General features: G+C 45.4%; 1 pseudogene; it reads left to right on the top strand.

The window, feature by feature from the left end:
- The first annotated feature begins 362 nt into the window (after window positions 1–362).
- LOC118391759 (RCC1-like G exchanging factor-like protein) lies at window positions 363–23,104 on the top strand (annotated as a pseudogene).
- The last annotated feature ends 1,720 nt before the right edge of the window (window positions 23,105–24,824 follow it).

Raw genomic sequence — 24,824 nt, 5'->3', positions numbered from 1 at the left:
TAAAGGATTTTTTTTGTTGCTGTCTACAACAATCTAAGTGCTGCTTGCAAAAATTCAATGAATCACTACCATTTTAGTAACAATGCAATGTTAGATTACTAACGTTAGCCGTGTTAGAAGAAGGGTAGTGCTGTGGTTGCCAATGTTTACCTTGGTTATTTAGCTAGTTTCAAAATGGCTGTATTAACTCTTTGAAATTATATATTTTGTGCACATTAGTACTATAGAGCTAAACCCCACTTACACAACTCTGATTCTAGCAAGACTCTTTCTCTCCTCTCTGTCAAATCTCCAATGACAACCCAATATCTGGCTTATTATGTGTTCTGTTTCATGATTTCTCAGGTGGCTGAGGGGCGGAGATGTCATTGGCGTGCCTTCGAGTGTATGCCCGACACAGGTTAGCACTTGGAGCTCAGGAATATGCAACCCCCACCATTGTCTCCAGGTGTCGGGAGCGAAAGAACGAGGGTCCAGTGGTTCAGTATGTGGGGAAACTTGAGAAAGCCCAACCACAAAGTGTTCGTATGGGGTTTAAGCTACACTGGAGCCCTGGGCATTCCCAGATTTGAGGTTCCGGGCAGTGGCAGAAAAACCAGCTCACATCTTACCGCCTGGAGACAGAGCAGCAGGTAATGTCTCTCTTTAACCACAGAAACACTTAACTGACACACAGACATGTTTCTATACAATTTATGCCAACAGATTTTGTTCCAGGCCAGTTGGTCTACACTCGGGTCGTGTTTGTTCGGTAGGGCTGGGGCACAAAATGTTTTGCATTGGAGAACCAAAATCTGACTTCTTCTTGGACAAGTTCAGGTAGTAGGATACTTCTCTTATCAAAGTGTTTTCTCCTATTTTGTGGCTACTGAACAAGATCCCGATTCAGCTAATTGAGGTCTTGATGAGAAGTCAATTGGCTAAATCAGTTGTGTTAGTACTGGGCTGGAGCAAAAGCCTGCACACCCAGGTCTCAAGGACCAGAGTTGGTGACCTGACCACTGCCTGACTACTACTACTTGACAACACTGCGTTTTGGCCCCATATGTACTCATTGTCTGGGCAATGCATCTGTACCCATGGCAGGTACGCATATTTGCCATACATGCATTCCGTTTCTAACATGATATGCGAACTGTTGAAAACACAATTGATGTACTTGAATAGATGACACTGACTGAAAGACAGTGAGTGACTGACTCCCGAGCTGGTCCCTCTCCTCAGATCTCCTCTGAAATCTGTGGGTACGTCTTCACACTTCTCTCCTCCTCCACCAAGGACCTCACCAAGGTGTGGGGAATGGTCCTCCACAGAGACTCCCAGCTGGGCCTCCAACGCACCCAGCAAGGCTGCCGTAATAGTCATTCCCTCTCTAACTCCCACCATCCTCCATGGCAAGCACTCTCTCCTCCAACTTCTTTATTTAACGGCACAATCTGGGATCTTGCTGTTTCAAATAATAATATACACTCATTGATTGATTAATAAAATAACATAGATGCTTCGTGAGTTTAATACAACTGCCTTTTCCAAAAATGTTGTTTAACTCCGTTGCTTATAAACCTTGTCCATCCCTCAGCTTTATAGCAAACCAAGTGGCGGGGATTGCAGTTTATTGTTTTTTGCATCAAGACTGCAGCTTTAACCGATTCATCCATAAAAGTGCACCAGCTTGTCAACCAAGAAATATTGGAGGATGTGCATAATTTGCTCGATGATGGGTGTATGTTTTCAACGACTGCTGCACACTTTCACCAATCTCGAGTCTATATGATGTAGAGTCCCATTAGCTGCTAATATTCAGATGAATTTGTGCAGCGCCTGCCCTGAGCTGATACCTGTGAACGAGCAAATGGTATGCGTCAGACTAGCCTGACTGCCAGTCTGTCTGCTCTCTTGCCAAGGCTGGAAAATGACAGTAATGGAGTTTGCAAGAGCGCAAACAAATCTGGGACCAGGGCTAGTGTCAAACCGTCCCAGTGATGTATAAATCTCCTAGTGTTCACTCTAGATAAGAGCTATCTATGACTATGTGCTGGAGCCCTCTCCGGTGCCTCTCCCCCTGGCCAGGCCCAGGAGAACAGGGTTGTGTAGGTGGCACATTGCCGTTCCCACTCCCTAGTGCTCACCGACTCAGAGGGAGGTAAGAGACGGCACAGAGAGTGACATTTTATTTTCCTCATGTAAAATGGCACTGAACTGTTCCGAAAATAACTCCCAATACTTTGAGCAACAACGATTTGTTACACCTTCCTTTTCTTTTTTTTGTTTTACCCCTTTTCTCCGCAATTTCGTGATGTCCAATTGATAGTTAGTCTTGTCCCATTGTACAGACTCAAGAGAGGCGAAGGTCGAGAGTCGTGCAACCTCCGAAACACGACCCGGCAAGTCGCACATCTTCTTAACACAATAGGTCGCTTAACCCGGGAGCCAGCCGCACCAATGTGTTGGAGGAAACACCGTACACCTAGAGACCGTGTCAGTGTGCACTGCGCCCAGCCCGCCACAAGTCGCTAGAGCGCGATGGGACAAGGACATCCCTACCGGCCAAACTCTCCCTAACCCGGACGACGCTGGGCCAATTGTGCCCTGCCTCATGGGTCTCCCGGTCGCGGCCGGCAGCAACACCTTTTATGATATACCTGAGAATCTAAGTAAACTTGTTTTGGATAAGCTCTCGTGAGACATTCACATAAATGTAAGGAAATGAAAATCAACTAAGCTAGCTAGCGCAAGATATAGGTTCCGAGATTATAATTTATACCTTGAATAATGTGCTATCCTATCTATTTGGGGTTATTTTGCTCACTGTGTGTGCTTTTTTGCAAAAAAAACTATTTGGATGAAAATGTTACCCAAAAACTGGGACCTTGAGCAAGGCCCTTAACCCAACAACTTGCTCTCCATCCATGGGCCCCGCAGCTTCACCCTGTGCTCGTCTCAACTGTATGTCATGGGGGGATTGAGAACAGAGCATTTCCATTGAAGACACATTTCTATTGTTCGTGGCGACATGGACAATAAACGTTATTCTATTCTAATTAGTTAAAATTACTCAAATCAAATCAAATTTTATTTGTCACATACACATGGTTAGCAGATGTTAGTGCGAGTGTAGCGAAATGCTTGTGCTTCTCATTCCGACAATGCAGTAATAACCAACAAGTAATCTAGCTAACAATTCCAAAACGACTACCTTATAGACACAAGTGTAAGGGGATAAAGAATATGTACATAAAGATATATGAATGAGTGATGGTACAGAGCGGCATAGGCAAGATACAGTAGATGGTATTGAGTGCAGTATATACATATGAGATGAGTATGTAAACAAAGTGGCATAGTTAAAGTGGCTAGTGATACATGTATTACATAAGGATGCAGTAGATGATATAGAGTACAGTATATACGTATACATATGCGATGAATAATGTAGGGTATGTAAACATTATATTAGGTAGCATTGTTTAAAGTGGCTAGTGATATATTTTACATCATTTCCCATCAATTCCCATTATTAAAGTGGCTGGACTTGAGTCAGTGTGTTGGCAGCAGCCACTCAATGTTAGTGGTGGCTGTTTAACAGTCTGAGGGCCTTGAGATAGAAGCTGTTTTTCAGTCTCTCGGTCCCAGCTTTGATGCACCTGTACTGACCTCGCCTTCTGGATGATAGCGGGGTGAACAGGCAGTGGCTCGGGTGGTTGTTGTCCTTGATGATCTTTATGGCCTTCCTGTGACATTGGGTGGTGTAGGTGTCCTGGAGGGCAGGTAGTTTGCCCCCGGTGATGCGTTGTGCAGACCTCACTACACCCTAGAGAGCCTTACGGTTGTGGGCGGAGCAGTTGCCGTACCAGGCGTTGATACAGCCCGACAGGATGCTCTCGATTGTGCATCTGTAGAAGTTTGTGAGTGCTTTTGGTGACAAGCCAAATTTCTTCAGCCTCCTGAGGTTGAACAGGCGCTGCTGCGCCTTCTTCACGATGCTGTCTGTGTGGGTGGACCAATTCAGTTTGTCTGTGATGTGTACGCCGAATAACTTAAAACTTACTACCCTCTCCACTACTGTTCCATCGATGTGGATAGGGGGGTGTTCCCTCTGATGTTTCCTGAAGTCCACAATCATCTCCTTAGTTTTGTTGACGTTGAGTGTGAGTTATTTTCCTGACACCACACTCCGAGGGCCCTCACCTCCTCCCTGTAGGCCGTCTCGTCGTTGTTGGTAATCAAGCCTACCACTGTTGTGTCGTCCGCGAACTTGATGATTGAGTTGGAGGCGTGCGTGGCCACGCAGTCGTGGGGGAGCAGGGAGTACAGGAGAGGGCTCAGAACGCACCCTTGTGGGGCCCCAGTGTTGAGGATCAGCGGGGTGGAGATGTTGTTGCCTACCCTCACCACCTGGGGGTGGCCCGTCAGGAAGTCCAGTACCCAGTTGCACAGGGCGGGGTCGGGACCCAGGGTCTCGAGCTTGATGACGAGCTTGGAGGGCACTATGGTGTTAAATGCCGAGCTGTAGTCGATGAACAGCATTCTCACATAGGTATTCCTCTTGTCCAGATGGGTTAGGGCAGTGTGCAGTGTGGTTGAGATTGCATCGTCTGTGGACCTATTTGGGCGGTAAGCAAATTGGAGTGGGTCTAGGGTGTCAGGTAGGGTGGAGGTGATATGGTCCTTGACTAGTCTCTCAAAGCACTTCATGATGACGGAAGTGAGTGCTACGGGACGGTAGTCGTTTAGCTCAGTTACCTTAGCTTTCTTGGGAACAGGAACAATGGTGGCCCTCTTGAAGCATGTGGGAACAACAGACTGGGATAGGGATTGATGGATGCAAGCCAGGGCACTCCTATAACTGACCAGGTCAACCCAGTAATGTTAAGATATCAACATGTGGTCTCTTAAGTGTTGAAAATATTGATGTTGATCCTTCCTGCTATTTTCAGTCAATTGGTCATTTGAATACCGACCTTCGCTTATGCAATTTGCAGAAATATGTTAGAGCCAATGATCGGCAAAGAGGGCGTTATAGTTGCTTTTACGATCCTGTTTTTGGACTTAAGTATACAGTACTCTTTCCGCTGAAATTTAACTAGGAAATTATGTGGTAACAATCAGTACTTTGAGGTGTGATACTAACCTTATTAAAACATATAGGATACTAACCTTAGGACTATGGACTAGGCTACATGAGGTGTGATACTAACCTTATAGGACTATGGACTAGGCTACATGAGGTGTGATACTAACCTTATTAAAACATATAGGACTATGGGCTAGGCTACATGAGGTATATACTATATATAGTAATCTAACAATTGGTAACTTACCTGGTACCTATTGGTGCCCTGTTATCCTTGTTTTATTTCATCCCAAAGAAACAAACATATAATGTATAGATTAATACTGTGTTATTTATAACTTTTCTAAGAAAATACTTTGGCATTTCTCTACTTTAAATTAAAGTGCCACCTTTTAGTTTTACAGACACAGTATTGCAGTAATACAATGCAGCTGAAATGAGTGGCATTCCAATCAGTGCAGTAAGGTCCTGTCTTATTCTGCACTGTGCTCCATGTTAATCTAAGCATATGGATCATCCCCCCAAAAGGTTTCATGTCTCTCTTTCATTCTCTCCCTCTCCCACATCAGTGTTCAGTCTGGGGAACAATGCCTATGGCCAGTGTGGGAGGGAGATTGCTGAAGATGTACAGGTACCACACACACACACGTTTACACACCATATTACTGACGCAGTTGATCAGGCTCAAACAATGCTCAAAATGCAAAGGAAAGTCTGCCTCTCTGCCGTTGTCATGCAACACGGCCGGGTGTATGTTGAGTCATGCTAATGACTCACAGTGTCAAATCTATGCAGGCTGGAAATGTATTCACTCTCCAGGAATTTCAGACTGTGCTGTTCTGCCGAATGACTTCCTATAAGCTTTCGAGTTGAACTACAATCCTATTAGAATTGTGTGTTCAAGGGCCGTATATATGAATCGTCTCAGAGGTGGTGTGCTGATTTTAGGATCAGTTTAGTCTTTTGATCACAATGAATAAGATTATATGGACAGGGGAGTGCTGATCCTAGAGCACTCCTACTCTGAGAAGCTTGATACATACAGCCTCTTTAGAAGTCTACTTAGAGTGAATGCCTTTCCTGATTAGTACGTTCTTGGGCTGTTTGTATGGGACATTAGGCGTGGGGACTTGGGTCTTTATGCAAAATGTCTGATGGGGTTGGATGGGCAGAGGTGACCTTTTCTGGACAGACCGGCCTCCTTGAATAGTTGATTGTTGGCTGTTCTCCCTCTCTCTCTTTTTACCTCTCTCCATTGCTGTGCCAGTCACATCATTCACAAGATGGAAGGCTTTTACAGCCCAGTGACCCAGCTGTGTTTAGTCTGTTTTGTGTATCGGGGACAGTGAGACACCCCAGCCATTATTGCTCCATCTTGGTCAGGTTGTTATTGTAAAAGAGAATGTTTCTCAATGACCCTGATTTAAATAAAGGCTACATTTTTTTTAAATGATTAAGGTTAGGATTGGAGTAGGGAATGCTGGTCCTAGAACTGAACATGGGGAAAACTTCACCCTGGAGCGAAAATGCATTTTGTGGCTGTTATTGGTGACTAGAACCTGCAGATGCCATGTCTGTCCTGTATGTGGTGTGCAGGCAGGACCACAGTCTGTTCCTGTTTGGAACGGGCAAGGTGTATGCCCCCTTTAATTTGCTGTAATTTATAAACAGTTCACCCAACTGGGATGTCACTAGAGATTCATGGATAGGGGGCCTAAGCCTCTATTAGGGGAGGGGGGGGGCATACTCCCCCAGGCTTTAAAAAAAACAACAACACAAAAACGTATTTTCATCATGTATTTTTAAAGTAATAACGGGTGTAAAATCGATCAAAATAAGGTTATTTTTGGTCAAGGTTGTTCAAAAGTATACCTGCCTCATAGTTTGTGTTAGATACTGATCTAATATGACTTACTTAAATAAAAAAATGAACCCAATAATTCAGACACATGGAACATCTTAAACCATATCATCCATAATGGGACAAAACTAAATTCAACTCATGAGCTGAATAAAATTGAACATTTGAAAAATAATAGTAAGATCCCAAACAAATATTACAACCTATATTACAGAACTGCTCCTCTTGGTTACCTCTTGATGCTTATTTTGTGGGTGGACTCATCAGAGTGTCTCTCCTATTTTTAAAGATGGCAAAGTAGTCAATGACATTATTGTGGCCCAAGCACTTCAGCCTCAATGGACATGGCTGCAAGACTTGCAAGTAGGGATGCACGATATATCGGTGAACATATCGGGAATAGGAGGATATTAGCTAAAAATGCCAACATCGGTATCGGCCGATGTCATGTTTAACACCGATGTGCAAAACCATGTCAAAGCTGACATGCATACCTATATAACGTAGGTACATAATGTAATGATGCCAAGTAAAATGTTGCACTACACCTACAACACAGCATTCCTAACCTAGCCCACAACGTCAGCTGTGTGGATCGAGCAGTCAACAAGTCGAGCAGTCATTTGAAAGAGTAAGAAACTGTAATTGACTCAACTCAAAGGCGAAATCCATTAATGCCAACATACTCTGTCGTGGGTGATGTTGGTTTTCGCCGACTGGTCGGGCACCGGTACACACTACCAAGTGAGCCATTTTTCAGATGTTGCCCTACTGGAGTTACACAGTAATAGCGTCAAAAAAAGATACAGTAGCAGTGTCAAAGCTGTACAAAAATGTCTGCAAACAAGCAAACACCGGGCCACGAACGGTGTGTTTACAATACTGTATTGGTAATAAAGCATTGTTTGTTCAACCGCAACTTCTGGAGTAACTTTACCTAGCTAGCACCAATACAACCAGCCTGAAAACAATGATCAGTAGAAACTGCAATCATTTATAATTATTCTTAGGAAAGATTTAGGAATCCTTGTGAGTAAATATTAGCTAGGTAGCCACTTGTTGTTCTCCTATTGAAATTGAACTTCAGTTCATGAAAATAAATAGCTAGCCAGCTACTTAACCCTGTTGCCAAAAGCTAACGTTATAAGCAGCCAACTAGCTTCATCTGGCTAGTGAGGCTCGATCGGACTGGGATATGTGTTGTGAAGCTAGCCACAATAAGGATTAGACGCAATAGTGGAATTTGCGGTTTGCCTTCAAAATAAAAGTATATAATTTACAGTGATGCAAATTAATACAAATAGTAGAATTATGCCATACTTTCATTTTGAAGGCTAACTATTGTGGCTAATCCTTATTTATGGCTAGCTTCACATAGATGGGTACGACCACCATTAATCAAATAAGAATGGTCTTATAAATTAGGGTTATTGTAGATGACACCAGCTATAGATTTAGCTAACTATAGCTACTGAAACAGATTATGTCATTTTGCTATGTTTTTGGGAAGAACATTGTTTGCATCCATGAGCTAGCTAGCTTTTTTTAATGACCAGCACTGTAGATGCACGAGACAACTTTACCAGCATCATAGCATAGGTATCGATGAATCGTTGTGACTTATGAAATATGAGTGATATTGTAATCAATGTGTAATAACTACATAAAAAATGTATGAACGCGTTCAATTATTATGTGACATGCAGTCATATTCAGGTCCTGATTGGTCAACATGCTTATTTGACACATCAAATAGTGTTAATTGATGTGTATCTTTTTTGACACGCAAATACCCAAACGGCGTTCCACCGAAATCCTGGTTGAGAATGAAACGACTGAACAAATGAACAACGAAACAGCACAGCAAGTAAGTGAAAGAAATAGGTTTTGATTATGCTTTGCTGGTAATGGGGACATACGTAAATCCCAACAAAATAACTTTTTTGGGGTGTGTGTGTGTGTAACCTTTTATTTTTAACTAGGCAAGTCAGTTTAAGATCAAATTCTTATTTACAATGGCGGCCTACCCCAGCCAAACCCGGACAACGCTAGGCCAATTGTGCGCCGCACTGTGGGACTCCCAATCACGGTTGGATGTGATACAGCCTGGATTCGAACCAGGGACTGTAGTGATGCCTCTTGCACTGAGATACAGTGCCTTAGACTGCACACATGTGTGTGTTAAATATTTAACTGTACTAGAATGCTTAAAAGGCAGCTAAGGCAAGGAAAATATTGGATATCGGTATCGGTCAAAAATGTCATATCGGTGCATCACTACTTGCAAGCCTTTTCTGACCCATTGTCTTGCGCAACCAGGAGTGCAGCTGGCGCCGTGCACTAAAGGACTTTTCACAGGAGCAGCTGCTCACAGGAATTGTAAGGCAACCTGAATGATTTACTTCAGAGAAGGAAACATCATCATCCAGGAGGTTATGCAGAGCAAGCATATCTTTGGGAGGACATCCAGCCTCTCTTTTCCGGGCAAGAAAGTTTCTGGCTCCCAACATCTCTTCTGTTTTAACATCAATACCGTAGTGCTTGGCAAACTCAGTTAAGCATGATGTATCTAGTAAGTGTTTTGAGTTGGGACTTCATGCCTGTATGCCTTTGAGCAGACCTTCATCTACAGTCGAGAATCACTGGTCAAGCCCACAAACCATCCTGTCTAAGCAACAACTCGGTTTTCATTGTTTGGGAACATGACAATTCTGTGCCTAAACCTAGAGGGCTTTGGTTCTGTCTTAAAGTTCTGTGGCAAATGCATCTGTGAGTTTGCCTATCAGTGTGTCACATACAGCTTGTATGACAAAAACAAGCTTCTGCCAGGTCTACAGTCTCTTTCTGGAGGAACTTGTGTCCCTCGGTTATAAAAAGAAGGGACTGAAACATCAGTAGCAAATACACGGTGGAGAACCTATGAAGCTTTGCTCTCAGACCAACAGGGGGATCCAATGGCAGATAGACAATCAAAAATAGCAGTGAGTGTCCATGACTGTATTTATGGACCGCAGCTGGCATGCCCAGCGAGTGTTTGAGAGCTGTACAAGTTCAGCTGATGCTATTCCAAGTTGGGACTGAGCTTCTTTGAACTTGTGGTTCACTGAAAAACACATTCTCCAAGAAACTGAAAAACTCAGCAGCCTCCGGACTAGCCCTGCAAGTATGACACAACACCAAATGAAGCTCATGAGCATAAATTGCCTCCGGATGCAGCTGAAATGTGCTTGCACACCTCCTTTGGACCCACTCATGACAGCTGCGCCATCAGAGGTCTGTGCAACGTACTTTAGGCCTGCTACCCCTCTTATTTGAAGCTACTGTTGCAACTCATTTGCTATCGATTGGGCATCAAATTTCTTGATTTCTTAACTGTCCCCTATGTCACATACCTAACACACAGAGCCAACTGTTCAGACTCCCCATCCCTGGCCTCATATGGTATACATTCCAGGCTTTGACATCTCAGAGACCATGGTGTCCGTAGTCTCTTGAGCACAGCATTGGATCATGTCATTCTGACATTCTGGAGAGCGAGACGTCGCATGTGATGGAGTATTGTACCTTTGCAGGGAAGGGTCAAACTCCTTCAAAAGCTCCATACATTCAAGAAAGTACACTCTATTTGTGCTTTCACTAGATTCATCATTTGCACAGAAAGTGAGTCCCTGTCTTTCCTAACATTCAGTTGACAGCAACAATTCTCCTCAGATACTCCCTTCTCTCTGCAATATCACTAGCAGGGGCAGATGTTCAAATCTGAGCAATGTTCCCATGATTGCTAGTTGCCTGGTAGCTTTGCCATGCCACAATCCTGTCTCTTTATGTTTGTGCCATCTCAAGTTTACCGAAGATAAACAGTGCTTTTTTCCCCCATTTTTGCAGCCATTACTGACAACATAATCAAATGTAATGTTTTTTGCCAAAAACTACATGGAAAGCAGAAAGCTGCGTTTTTGTGGACAGTATAATCGACCCTATTGTATTTCTCAAACCAGCAGTGCTGAAATGCCCTTTTCTGTGTACCGGAACTTTCATGTGGGTAGCTATTCAGCTTCACTTGTCTGGGCCCAGTGCCTTTGTCACCTAAATTGCTCTCATTTCTGGAAGGAGTTGCTGCAGCGGCTTAATTACTTTCTTTCTCTGGATCTGTTTGTTGTCCCTCTCTCTCTGGATCTGTTTGTTGTCCCTCTCTCTCTGGATCTGTTTGTTGTCCCTCTCTCTCTGGATCTGTTTGTTGTCCCTCTCTCTCTCTGGATCTGTTTGTTGTCCCTCTCTCTCTGGATCTGTTTGTTGTGTCTCTCTCTCTCTCTGGATCTGTTTGTTGTGTCTCTCTCTCTCTCTGGATCTGTTTGTTGTCCCTCTCTCTCTGGATCTGTTTGTTGTCTCTCTCTCTCTCTGGGATCTGTTTGTTGTGTCTCTCTCTCTCTCTGGATCTGTTTGTTGTCCCTCCCTCTCTGGATCTGTTTGTTGTCCCTCCCTCTCTGGATCTGTTTGTTGTCCCTCTCTCTCTGGATCTGTTTGTTGTCCCTCCCTCTCTGGATCTGTTTGTTGTCTCTCTCTCTCTCTGGATCTGTTTGTTGTCCCTCTCTCTCTCTGGATCTGTTTGTTATCTCTCTCTTTCTCTGGATCTGTTTGTTGTCCCTCTCTCTCTGGATCTGTTTGTTGTCCCTCTCTCTCTGGATCTGTTTGTTGTCCCTCTCTCTCTGGATCTGTTTGTTGTCCCTCTCTCTCTGGATCTGTTTGTTGTCCCTCCCTCTCTGGATCTGTTTGTTGTCCCTCTCTCTCTCTGGATCTGTTTGTTGTCCCTCTCTCTCTCTGGATCTGTTTGTTGTCCCTCTCTCTCTCTGGATCTGTTTGTTGTCCCTCTCTCTCTGGATCTGGTTGTTGTCCCTCTCTCTCTCTGGATCTGTTTGTTGTCCCTCTCTCTCTGGATCTGTTTGTTGTGTCTCTCTCTCTCTCTGGATCTGTTTGTTGTGTCTCTCTCTCTCTCTGGATCTGTTTGTTGTCCCTCCCTCTCTGGATCTGTTTGTTGTCCCTCTCTCTCTGGATCTGTTTGTTGTGTCTCTCTCTCTCTCTGGATCTGTTTGTTGTGTCTCTCTCTCTCTCTGGATCTGTTTGTTGTCCCTCCCTCTCTGGATCTGTTTGTTGTCCCTCCCTCTCTGGATCTGTTTGTTGTCCCTCCCTCTCTGGATCTGTTTGTTGTCCCTCTCTCTCTGGATCTGTTTGTTGTCCCTCTCTCTCTCTGGATCTGTTTGTTATCTCTCTCTTTCTCTGGATCTGTTTGTTGTCTCTCTCTCTCTCTGGATCTGTTTGTTGTCTCTCTCTCTCTCTGGATCTGTTTGTTGTCCCTCTCTCTCTGGATCTGTTTGTTGTCCCTCTCTCTCTGGATCTGTTTGTTGTCCCTCTCTCTCTGGATCTGTTTGTTGTCCCTCTCTCTCTGGATCTGTTTGTTGTCCCTCTCTCTCTGGATCTGTTTGTTGTCCCTCTCTCTCTGGATCTGTTTGTTGTCCCTCCCTGTCTGGATCTGTTTGTTGTCTCTCTCTCTCTCTGGATCTGTTTGTTGTCCCTCCCTGTCTGGATCTGTTTGTTGTCCCTCTCTCTCTGGATCTGTTTGTTGTCCCTCCCTGTCTGGATCTGTTTGTTGTCCCTCTCTCTCTGGATCTGTTTGTTGTCTCTCCCTCTCTGGATCTGTTTGTTGTCCCTCTCTCTCTGGATCTGTTTGTTGTCCCTCTCTCTCTGGATCTGTTTGTTGTCCCTCTCTCTCTGGATCTGTTTGTTGTCCCTCTCTCTCTGGATCTGTTTGTTGTCCCTCCCTCTCTGGATCTGTTTGTTGTCTCTCTCTCTCTGGATCTGTTTGTTGTCCCTCTCTCTCTGGATCTGTTTGTTGTCCCTCTCTCTCTGGATCTGTTTGTTGTCCCTCCCTGTCTGGATCTGTTTGTTGTCTCTCTCTCTCTCTGGATCTGTTTGTTGTCCCTCCCTGTCTGGATCTGTTTGTTGTCCCTCTCTCTCTGGATCTGTTTGTTGTCCCTCCCTGTCTGGATCTGTTTGTTGTCCCTCTCTCTCTGGATCTGTTTGTTGTCTCTCCCTCTCTGGATCTGTTTGTTGTCCCTCTCTCTCTGGATCTGTTTGTTGTCCCTCCCTGTCTGGATCTGTTTGTTGTCTCTCTCTCTCTCTGGATCTGTTTGTTGTCCCTCTCTCTCTGGATCTGTTTGTTGTCCCTCTCTCTCTGGATCTGTTTGTTGTCCCTCTCTCTCTGGATCTGTTTGTTGTCCCTCTCTCTCTGGATCTGTTTGTTGTCCCTCTCTCTCTGGATCTGTTTGTTGTCCCTCTCTCTCTGGATCTGTTTGTTGTCCCTCCCTGTCTGGATCTGTTTGTTGTCTCTCTCTCTCTCTGGATCTGTTTGTTGTCCCTCCCTGTCTGGATCTGTTTGTTGTCCCTCTCTCTCTGGATCTGTTTGTTGTCCCTCCCTGTCTGGATCTGTTTGTTGTCCCTCTCTCTCTGGATCTGTTTGTTGTCTCTCCCTCTCTGGATCTGTTTGTTGTCCCTCTCTCTCTGGATCTGTTTGTTGTCCCTCTCTCTCTGGATCTGTTTGTTGTCCCTCTCTCTCTGGATCTGTTTGTTGTCCCTCTCTCTCTGGATCTGTTTGTTGTCCCTCTCTCTCTGGATCTGTTTGTTGTCCCTCCCTCTCTGGATCTGTTTGTTGTCTCTCTCTCTCTGGATCTGTTTGTTGTCCCTCTCTCTCTTTGGATCTGTTTGTTCTCTCTCTCTCTGGATCTGTTTGTTGTCCCTCTCTCTCTCTGGATCTGTTTGTTGTCCCTCTCTCTCTGGATCTGTTTGTTGTCCCTCTCTCTCTGGATCTGTTTGTTGTCCCTCCCTCTCTGGATCTGTTTGTTGTCTCTCTCTCTCTGGATCTGTTTGTTGTCCCTCTCTCTCTTTGGATCTGTTTGTTCTCTCTCTCTCTGGATCTGTTTGTTGTCCCTCTCTCTCTCTGGATGTATTTGTTGTCTCTCTCTCTCTCTGGATCTGTTTGTTGGCCCTCTCTCTCTCTGGATCTGTTTGTTGTCCCTCTCTCTTTCTGGATCTGTTTGTTGTCCCTCTCTCTCTTTGGATCTGTTTGTTCTCTCTCTCTCTGGATCTGTTTGTTGTCCCTCTCTCTCTCTGGATCTGTTTGTTGTCCCTCTCTCTCTGGATCTGTTTGTTGTCCCTCTCTCTCTGGATCTGTTTGTTGTCCCTCCCTCTCTGGATCTGTTTGTTGTCTCTCTCTCTCTGGATCTGTTTGTTGTCCCTCTCTCTCTTTGGATCTGTTTGTTCTCTCTCTCTCTGGATCTGTTTGTTGTCCCTCTCTCTCTCTGGATGTATTTGTTGTCTCTCTCTCTCTCTGGATCTGTTTGTTGTCCCTCTCTCTCTCTGGATCTGTTTGTTGTCCCTCTCTCTCTCTGGATCTGTTTGTTGTCCCTCCTTTTCTGGATCGGTTTGTTGTCCCTCCCTCTCTGGATCTGTTTGTTGTCTCTCTCTCTCTGGATCGGTTTGTTGTCACTCTCTCTCTCTGGATCTGTTTGTTGTCCCTCCCTCTCTGGATCGGTTTGTTGTCCCTCCCTCTCTGGATCGGTTTGTTGTCCCTCCCTCTCTGGATCTGTTTGTTGTCCCTCTCTCTCTCTGGATCTGTTTGTTGTCCCTCTCTCTCTCTGGATCTGTTTGTTGTCCCTCTCTCTCTGGATCTGTTTGTTGTCCCTCTCTCTCTGGATCTGTTTGTTGTCCCTCTCTCTCTGGATCTGTTTGTTGTCCCTCTCTCTCTGGATCTGTTTGTTGTCCCTCTCTCTCTGGATCTGTTTGTTGTCCCTCTCTCTCTGGATCTGTTTGTTGTCCCTCTCTCTCTGGATCTGTTTGTTGTCCCTCTCTCTCTCTGGATCTGTTTGTTGTCCCTCTCTCTCTGGATCTGTTTGTTGTCCCTCTCTCTCTGGATCTGTTTGTTGTCCCTCTCTCTCTCTGGATCTGTTTGTTGTCCCTCTCTCTCTGGATCTGTTTGTTGTCCCTCTCTCTCTGGATCTGTTTGTTGTCCCTCTCTCTCTGGATCTGTTTGTTGTCCCTCCCTCTCTGGATCTGTTTGTTGTCTCTCTCTCTCTGGATCTGTTTGTTGTCCCTCTCTCTCTGGATCTGTTTGTTGTCTCTCTCTCTCTGGATCTGTTTGTTGTCCCTCTCTCTCTCTGGATCTATTTGTTGTCCCTCTCTCTCTCTGGATCTGTTTGTTGGCCCTCTCTCTCTGGATCTGTTTGTTGTCCTCTCTCTCTCTGGATCTGTTTGTTGTCCCTCCTTTGGATCTGGATCTGTTTGTTGTCCCTCCCTCTCTGGATCTGTTTGTTGTCTCTCTCTCTCTGGATCTGTTTGTTGTCCTCTCTCTCTGGATCTGTTTGTTGTCCCTCCTCTCTGGATCTGTTTGTTTCCCTCTCCTCTCTGGATCTGTTTGTTGTCCCTCCCTCTCTGGATCTGTTTGTTGTCCCTCTCTCTCTGGATCTGTTTGTTGTCCCTCTCTCTCTGGATCTGTTTGTTGTCCCTCTCTCTCTGGATCTGTTTGTTGTCCCTCTCTCTGGATCTGTTTGTTGTCCCTCCCTGTCTGGATCTGTTTGTTGTCCCTCTCTCTCTGGATCTGTTTGTTGTCCCTCTCTCTCTGGATCTGTTTGTTGTCCCTCTCTCTGGATCTCTCTGGATCTGTTTGTTGTCCCTCTCTCTCTGGATCTGTTTGTTGTCCCTCTCTCTGGATCTGTTTGTTGTCCCTCCCTCTCTGGATCTGTTTGTTGTCCCTCTCTCTCTCTGGATCTGTTTGTTGTCCCTCTCTCTCTCTGGATCTGTTTGTTGTCCCTCTCTCTCTGGATCTGTTTGTTGTCCCTCTCTCTCTGGATCTGTTTGTTGTCCCTCTCTCTCTGGATCTGTTTGTTGTCCTCTCTCTCTCTCTGTGGTCCTCTGTTTGTTGTTGTCTCTCTCTCTCTCTGGATCTGTTTGTTGTCCCTCCCTCTCTGGATCTGTTTGTTGTCCCTCTCTCTCTGGATCTGTTTGTTGTCTCTCTCTCTCTCTGGATCTGTTTGTTGTCTCTCTCTCTCTCTGGATCTGTTTGTTGTCCCTCCCTCTCTGGATCTGTTTGTTGTCCCTCCCTCTCTGGATCTGTTTGTTGTCCCTCCCTCTCTGGATCTGTTTGTTGTCCCTCTCTCTCTGGATCTGTTTGTTGTCCCTCTCTCTCTCTGGATCTGTTTGTTATCTCTCTCTTTCTCTGGATCTGTTTGTTGTCTCTCTCTCTCTCTGGATCTGTTTGTTGTCTCTCTCTCTCTCTGGATCTGTTTGTTGTCCCTCTCTCTCTCTGGATCTGTTTGTTGTCCCTCTCTCTCTGGATCTGTTTGTTGTCCCTCTCTCTCTGGATCTGTTTGTTGTCCCTCTCTCTCTGGATCTGTTTGTTGTCCCTCTCTCTCTGGATCTGTTTGTTGTCCCTCTCTCTCTGGATCTGTTTGTTGTCCCTCCCTCTCTGGATCTGTTTGTTGTCTCTCTCTCTCTCTGGATCTGTTTGTTGTCCCTCCCTCTCTGGATCTGTTTGTTGTCCCTCTCTCTCTGGATCTGTTTGTTGTCCCTCCCTGTCTGGATCTGTTTGTTGTCCCTCTCTCTCTGGATCTGTTTGTTGTCTCTCTCTCTCTGGATCTGTTTGTTGTCCCTCTCTCTCTGGATCTGTTTGTTGTCCCTCTCTCTCTGGATCTGTTTGTTGTCCCTCTCTCTCTGGATCTGTTTGTTGTCCCTCTCTCTCTGGATCTGTTTGTTGTCCCTCCCTCTCTGGATCTGTTTGTTGTCTCTCTCTCTCTGGATCTGTTTGTTGTCCCTCTCTCTCTGGATCTGTTTGTTGTCCCTCTCTCTCTGGATCTGTTTGTTGTCCCTCCCTCTCTGGATCTGTTTGTTGTCTCTCTCTCTCTCTGGATCTGTTTGTTGTCCCTCCTCTGTCTGGATCTGTTTGTTGTCCCTCTCTCTCTGGATCTGTTTGTTGTCCCTCCCTCTCTGGATCTGTTTGTTGTCCCTCTCTCTGGATCTGTTTGTTGTCCTCTCTCTCTCTGGATCTGTTTGTTGTCCCTCTCTCTCTGGATCTGTTTGTTGTCCCTCCCTGTCTGGATCTGTTTGTTGTCTCTCTCTCTCTCTGGATCTGTTTGTTGTCCCTCTCTCTCTGGATCTGTTTGTTGTCCCTCTCTCTCTGGATCTGTTTGTTGTCCCTCTCTCTCTGGATCTGTTTGTTGTCCCTCTCTCTCTGGATCTGTTTGTTGTCCCTCTCTCTCTGGATCTGTTTGTTGTCCCTCTCTCTCTGGATCTGTTTGTTGTCCCTCCCTCTCTGGATCTGTTTGTTGTCTCTCTCTCTCTCTGGATCTGTTTGTTGTCCCTCCCTCTCTGGATCTGTTTGTTGTCCCTCTCTCTCTGGATCTGTTTGTTGTCCCTCCCTCTCTGGATCTGTTTGTTGTCCCTCTCTCTCTGGATCTGTTTGTTGTCTCTCCCTCTCTGGATCTGTTTGTTGTCCCTCTCTCTCTGGATCTGTTTGTTGTCCCTCTCTCTCTGGATCTGTTTGTTGTCCCTCTCTGGATCTCTGGATCTGTTTGTTGTCCCTCTCTCTCTGGATCTGTTTGTTGTCCCTCCTCTCTGGATCTGTTTGTTGTCTCTCTCTCTGGATCTGTTTGTTGTCCCTCTCTCTCTGGATCTGTTTGTTGTCCCTCTCTCTCTCTCTGGATCTGTTTGTTGTCCTCTCTCTCTCTGGATCTGTTTGTTGTCCCTCTCTCTCTGGATCTGTTTGTTGTCTCTCTCTCTCTGGATCTGTTTGTTGTCCCTCTCTCTGGATCTGTTTGTTGTCCCTCTCTCTCTCTGGATCTGTTTGTTGTCCCTCTCTCTCTGGATCTGTTTGTTGTCCTCTCTCTCTGGATCTGTTTGTTGTCCCTCTCTCTCTCTGGATCTGTTTGTTGTCCTTTCTCTCTCTGGATCTGTTTGTTGTCCCTCTCTCTCTCTGGATCTGTTTGTTGTCCCTCTCTCTCTCTGGATCTGTTTGTTGTCCCTCTCTCTCTGGATCTGTTTGTTGTCCCTCTCTCTCTCTGGATCTGTTTGTTGTCCCTCTCTCTCTCTGGATCTGTTTGTTGTCCCTCTCTCTCTGGATCTGTTTGTTGTCCCTCTCTCTCTGGATCTGTTTGTTGTCCCTCCCTCTCTGGATCTGTTTGTTGTCCCTCTCTCTCTGGATCTGTTTGTTGTCCCTCTCTCTCTCTGGATCTGTTTGTTGTCCCTCTCTCTCTCTGGATCTGTTTGTTGTCCCTCTCTCTCTCTGGATCTGTTTGTTGTCCTCTCTCTCTCTGGATCTGTTTGTTGTCCCTCTCTCTCTCTGGATCTGTTTGTTGTCCCTCTCTCTCTCTGGATCTGTTTGTTGTCCCTCTCTCTCTCTGGATCTGTTTGTTGTCCCTCTCTCTCTCTGGATCTGTTTGTTGTCCCTCCTTTTCTGGATCGGTTTGTTGTCCCTCTCTCTCTCTGGATCTGTTTGTTGTCTCTCTCTCTCTGGATCGGTTTGTTGTCACTCTCTCTCTCTGGATCTGTTTGTTGTCCCTCCCTCTCTGGATCTGTTTGTTGTCCCTCCCTCTCTGGATCTGTTTGTTGTCCCTCCCTCTCTGGATCTGTTTGTTGTCCCTCTCTCTCTCTGGATCTGTTTGTTGTCTGTTTGTTGTCCTCTCTCTCTGGATCTGTTTGTTGTCCCTCTCTCTCTGGATCTGTTTGTTGTCCCTCTCTCTCTGGATCTGTTTGTTGTCCCTCTCTCTCTGGATCTGTTTGTTGTCCCTCTCTCTCTCTGGATCTGTTTGTTGTCCCTCTCTCTCTGGATCTGTTTGTTGTCCCTCTCTCTCTCTGTTTGTTGTCCCTCTCTCTCTGGATCTGTTTGTTGTCCCTCTCTCTCTGGATCTGTTTGTTGTCCCTCCTCTCTCTGGATCTGTTTGTTGTCCCTCTCTCTCTGGATCTCTGGATCTGTTTGTTGTCCCTCTCTCTCTGGATCTGTTTGTTGTCCCTCTCTCTCTCTGGATCTGTTTGTTGTCCCTCTCTCTCTCTGGATCTGTTTGTTGTCCTCTCTCTCTCTCTGGATCTGTTTGTTGTCCCTCCTCTCTGGATCTGTTTGTTGTCCCTCTCTCTCTGGATCTGTTTGTTGTCCCTCTCTCTGGATCTGTTTGTTGTCCTCTCTCTCTCTGGATCTGTTTGTTGTCCCTCTCTCTGGATCTGTTTGTTGTCCCTCTCTCTCTCTGGATCTGTTTGTTGTCTCTCTCTCTCTGGATCTGTTTGTTGTCCTCTCTCTCTCTGGATCTGTTTGTTGTCCCTCTCTCTCTGGATCTGTTTGTTGTCCCTCTCTCTCTCTGGATCTGTTTGTTGTCCCTCCTCTCTGGATCGGTTTGTTGTCCCTCTCTCTCTCTGGATCTGTTTGTTGTCCCTCTCCTCTCTGGATCTGTTTGTTGTCCCTCTCTCTCTCTGGATCTGTTTGTTGTCCCTCCTCTCTGGATCTGTTTGTTGTCCCTCCCTCTCTGGATCTGTTTGTTGTCCCTCCCTCTCTGGATCTGTTTGTTGTCCCTCTCTCTCTCTGGATCTGTTTGTTGTCCTCTCTCTCTCTGGATCTGTTTGTTGTCCCTCCCTCTCTGGATCTGTTTGTTGTCCCTCTCTCTCTGGATCTGTTTGTTGTCCCTCTCTCTCTCTGGATCTGTTTGTTGTCCCTCTCTCTCTCTGGATCTGTTTGTTGTCCCTCTCTCTCTGGATCTGTTTGTTGTCCTCTCTCTCTCTGGATCTGTTTGTTGTCCCTCTCTCTCTCTGGATCTGTTTGTTGTCCCTCTCTCTCTCTGGATCTGTTTGTTGTCCCTCTCTCTCTGGATCTGTTTGTTGTCCCTCCCTCTCTGGATCTGTTTGTTGTCCCTCTCTCTCTGGATCTGTTTGTTGTCCCTCTCTCTCTGGATCTGTTTGTTGTCCCTCCCTCTCTGGATCTGTTTGTTGTCCCTCCTCTCTGGATCTGTTTGTTGTCCCTCTCTCTCTGGATCTGTTTGTTGTCCCTCTCTCTCTCTGGATCTGTTTGTTGTCCCTCTCTCTCTCTGGATCTGTTTGTTGTCCCTCTCTCTCTCTGGATCTGTTTGTTGTCCCTCTCTCTCTCTGGATCTGTTTGTTGTCCCTCCCTCTCTCTGGATCTGTTTGTTGTCTCTCCCTCTCTGGATCTGTTTGTTGTCCATATTTCTCTGTGCATGCTTGCTCTCTCTCATTTATACAGCTTGCATGTTGATCCCTGCCTTGCACAGAAGCCTCTCTTTCTGCATGACCCTTTAAGATATCACAAACCTCATTTATTTATGCCTAAGAAAAGTAAGACATATGCTGTACAAATTTAACTGAAAGCTTAAACATCTACTAGCTTAAAAAAAAAAAAATCTAACCTTCATCAGACATGCTCCCCCAGCCCTGTCAGCCTCCAGCTTCTTAGCCTCATTCTTGCCTGCTGTGTTTTGACATGTATTGTTATTAAACTCATATTTACAATAACTCAAGGATTAATAGGTGATTAATCAGTTTAAGTTTTAATGTGTTTGTTTGAATTGGTCAAATCTTCATTTGACCGGGGCGGCAGCGTAGCCTAGTGGTTAGAGCGTTGGACTAGTAACCGGAAGGTTGCAGGTTCAAACCCCCGAGCTGACAAGGTACAAATCTGTCGTTCTGCCCCTGAACAGGCAGTTAACCCGCTGTTCCTAGGCCGTCATTGAAAATAAGAATTTGTTCTTAACTGACTTGCCTGGTTAAATAAAGAAAAAATAAAAAAAGCTGCTGGCACTGCCTCTCTTGAATCATTTACGTTCGTTAGCTAGCCTACAGTTGAGAAATTGAGGATAATACAATGAATGACATTGTGATCAACACTATGTGACCTTAAAAACCTACTGATATTTTGTTTGCAATGGCCTACTGAATTGAAAGCAATTGAGTATGAAAAGATTTGTGCGTGATGTTACGTCATCGGTCTCATTTATATTTTGGCACAGATAGCAAAACAACATTAAATACAATTAATTACATATCCTCGCCACATAACTTATGCTGAATTTAAAAGACACCGTTAACGTTAGCTCGCTCGCAACGTCTGTTACACTGTAACTTACAGGCAGCCTCACATATAAACGTATTGGTGAACAAAGCTTTGATTATGACCAAAGTCTTTCTCTCTCTGCTCTAACTTACCACAAATTCACATCGTAGCCGTCCTGTCAGAGCCTTTTCCTGTCCGTTTACTGTTAGCTAGCCTTCTCTAGCCACAGAAGTAGCTAACGTTAACCATGTTAGCTACGTTAACCATGTTAGCTACAAGTAACTTAGGCCTAACAATCACTAGCACGTGCAGCTGCCTCCCCCAGGTCCTAGTGCCCCCCCGGTAAGAAGTTTAAGATATGATAGAACGGTTGACTGAAAAAAAAAAGAAATCACTGAGAAAATATATTGACTGATATGTTGATTTATTTAGAGAGGCTAATGAATAGGCCTAGCGACATCCCTGTCACCCAATATGGATGAAATAACCTTCAAATTAAAGCTGACATTCTGGACTTTAACCTCATAGTCATTGTATCAGTACAGAGCCAAAACAACCAAAGATGTGTTGGGGTCCAAATACTCACTGTAGGCTCAAACAGTATCAATGCCAGACTGATATGTGAAGTGAAAAAATGCAGTGATCAGTCTGGTTCCACCAGGCTATACTATATGTACCATTAGGTGTTCTAATCATTTTTCTATGGTGGTCTTTCGTCCATGTTCTTACTTCATGTTCCCTCTCTCCTCAGATTAACTCCCCTTGACTACTTCCTTTTGAAGTGGTGGGCAAGGTGACCCAGAGGGCCTGTGGAGGCACACAGGTGGCCATTCGGAATGGTGAGTACCAGTCCCCGTTATATTTTGGCCCATAGCCACTTCCCTTTGCTCCTATCCCTTCCATATTTACCAATCTGAGAAGACTGGGTATGTGAAAGCAATATGGTGGAATCTCTAATTAGTCTATAGGAAGGCATGTTTGGCGTCACCATATTGCTAAAACTGATCGAGTCCTTTCAGATCTGTGAACATAAGGGGGGTATCAGCCAAAATTGAAACTTGTCAGTGAAATAATAGATCACTTGCATCACCACCATCCAAGCACAAGTAATATTGCTGGGCTTTATAGCATCCCATTCAGTAGACTTTTTTTTCATATCCTTTGAATAAATAATATGTAGTGTCAGTAAAGGCAACGTTTGTCTCTGCAGAGAGAGGTGAGGTGTTTGTATGGGGCTACAGCGTTCTTGGAAAGGGCCCTATCTCTCTGAATCCCAAACCCCTGAGTTTGTCCCTCCAACACTGTTTGGTTGCGCCGAGTTTAACCCTGCGGTGACAATGAACAGCATCCACTGTGGACTGAACCCTTTCGCTGCTGTCACAGGTGGGTTAACTCATGATTTTCAGTATGTGAAATTGGTTATGTTGGACAAAAAACAATAATGTTACAATTCAAGCTGAATATGATGACATATGGGAAGTATGACTTCTCACCCAGGAACTAGTCATGTGGTGCTGTACTGTTCAGTGGATGATGCAACATATGAAACCTTTAATGTCCTTGTATGTTTTCATATTGTTTACAATTTATTTAGTTCAAGCCATTTGATGATATAATAAAATATGTTGAATGTCTGCCTATTGTAATGGTGCAGGCAGGCGGTGTTGATGGAGCTTGTGTTGATCCAGATCGGTGTGAGCTCTTCATTTGGGGAAAGAATGTGAGAGGATGTCTTGGTATTGCAAAGAAGTTGGACCAGTTCTTCTCATGGTGGGTGAGACCAGATAAATATAGTTTACTTATCAACTTCTTTGTTGTCATTGATCATTGACATTGGTGTTTTATGCAAACAACTTAGTCCAACCTCTTTGTTGTTATTGATAGACACTACAACAGACCTCCTTGTATGTGTAATGCTACATAGGTGTGTCATACGGCAATATTTTTATGGCATACTGTATTCAATGTATTTTAGGTGACGTTGCCAGGTCATGTGATAGATGTAGCATGCGGGGTGGACCACATGGTGGCGCTGGTCAAGTCTGTCATCTGAGTGTCCCCAGCTGGCATGGACAGAGCCAGTACGCTCTGCTCTTCCCCATGACCCTCCCACCTCCCCGTAACAAAGAAGGGGATCTATCCCTGTTTATTCACCCTGTTCACCTCATGTCCCCAGGCTGCCAATGGAGGCCTGAACCCCAGAGCCAGCTGTCCTCCATGGGTGGTAGAGGACCTCTGGATCAGGCGACTGTGTCCGCCATCAAAAGCTTCAGGCTGCTCCCCGTGTCTCTAGCTAGCACAGCTGGGATAACATGGAGGCTGAGTCTGAAGTATTTCACAAATCTCTATACAGTATTTATCTGACGTCAGTGTTGGATGATGTGGAGATCAGTGGAGCAGCACTAGCTGGCTCAAGTGTTGGATGATGTGGAGATCAGTGGAGCAGCACGAGCTGGCTCAAGTGTTGGATGATGTGGAGATCAGTGGAGCAGCACGAGCTGGCTCAAGTGTTGGATGATGTGGAGATCAGTGGAGCAGCACGAGCTGGCTCAAGTGTTGGATGATGTGGAGATCAGTGGAGCAGCACTAGCTGGCTCAAGTGTTGGATGATGTGGAGATCAGTGGAGCAGCACGAGCTGGCTCAAGTGTTGGATGATGTGGAGATCAGTGGAGCAGCACGAGCTGGCTCAAGTGTTGAATGATGTGGAGATCAGTGGAGCAGCACTAGCTGGCTCAAGTGTTGGATGATGTGGAGATCAGTGGAGCAGCACGAGCTGGCTCAAGTGTTGGATGATGTGGAGATCAGTGGAGCAGCACGAGCTGGCTCAAGTGTTGGATGATGTGGAGATCAGTGGAGCAGCACTAGCTGGCTCAAGGCTGACACGATTCTGCCTAAAATGGACTCCTTGGAGCCATGGATTTTTTTTTCCTGCAGAGAAGTGCTGAAACGAGACTGGGTTGTCAGACCTCTCTCCAGAACCATGTGTAACAGTATAACTTTAGAACATCCCCTCGCGCGAACCAGGGACCCTCTGTACACATCAACAACAGTCACCCACGAAGCATCGTTACCCATCGCTCCACAAAAGCCGCGGCCCTTGCAGAGCAAGGGGAACCACTACTTCAAGGTCTGAGCAAGTGACGTCACCGATTGAAACGCTATTTTGCGCGCACCACCGCTAACTAGCTAGCCGTTTCACATCCGTTACACATGGACATTTGGCATTTTACCGTCACTGTTGATATTTTATACACACACGTATACTCGTCGAACACCTCATTCCATATTCATGGGCATTAACATGGAGTTGGTCCCTCCTTTTCCGCTATAAACAGCCTCCACTATTCTGGGAAGGCTTTCAACGAGACGTTGGAACATTGCTCCTATAACAGCCTCCACTCTCCTGGGAAGGCTTTCCACTAGATGTTGAAACATTGCTGCGAAGACTTGCTTCCATTCACCCACAAGAGCATCAGTGATGTTGGGCGATTAGGCCTGGGACGCAGTCGGTGTTCCAATTCATCCCAAAGGTGTTTTATGGGGTTGAGGTCAGGGCTCTGTGCAGGCCAGGCAAATTCTTCCACACCGATCAAGACAAACCATTTCTGAAACAGGAAAAGGCCTTCCCCAAACTGTTGCCAAAGTTGGAAGCACAGAATCGTCTAGAATATAATTTTATGCTGTAGCGTTAAGATTTCCCTTCACTGGTACTAAAGGGCCTAGCCCGAACCATGAAAAACAGCCCCAGACCATTATTCCTCATCCACCAAACTTTACAGTTGGCACTATGCATTAA

This window comes from Oncorhynchus keta, chromosome 12 (genome assembly GCF_023373465.1).
Source record: "Oncorhynchus keta strain PuntledgeMale-10-30-2019 chromosome 12, Oket_V2, whole genome shotgun sequence".
Taxonomy (NCBI): Eukaryota; Metazoa; Chordata; class Actinopteri; order Salmoniformes; family Salmonidae; genus Oncorhynchus; species Oncorhynchus keta.
The sequence above is the reverse complement of the archived record's forward strand: the minus strand, read 5'-3'. Positions and strand labels throughout refer to the sequence as shown.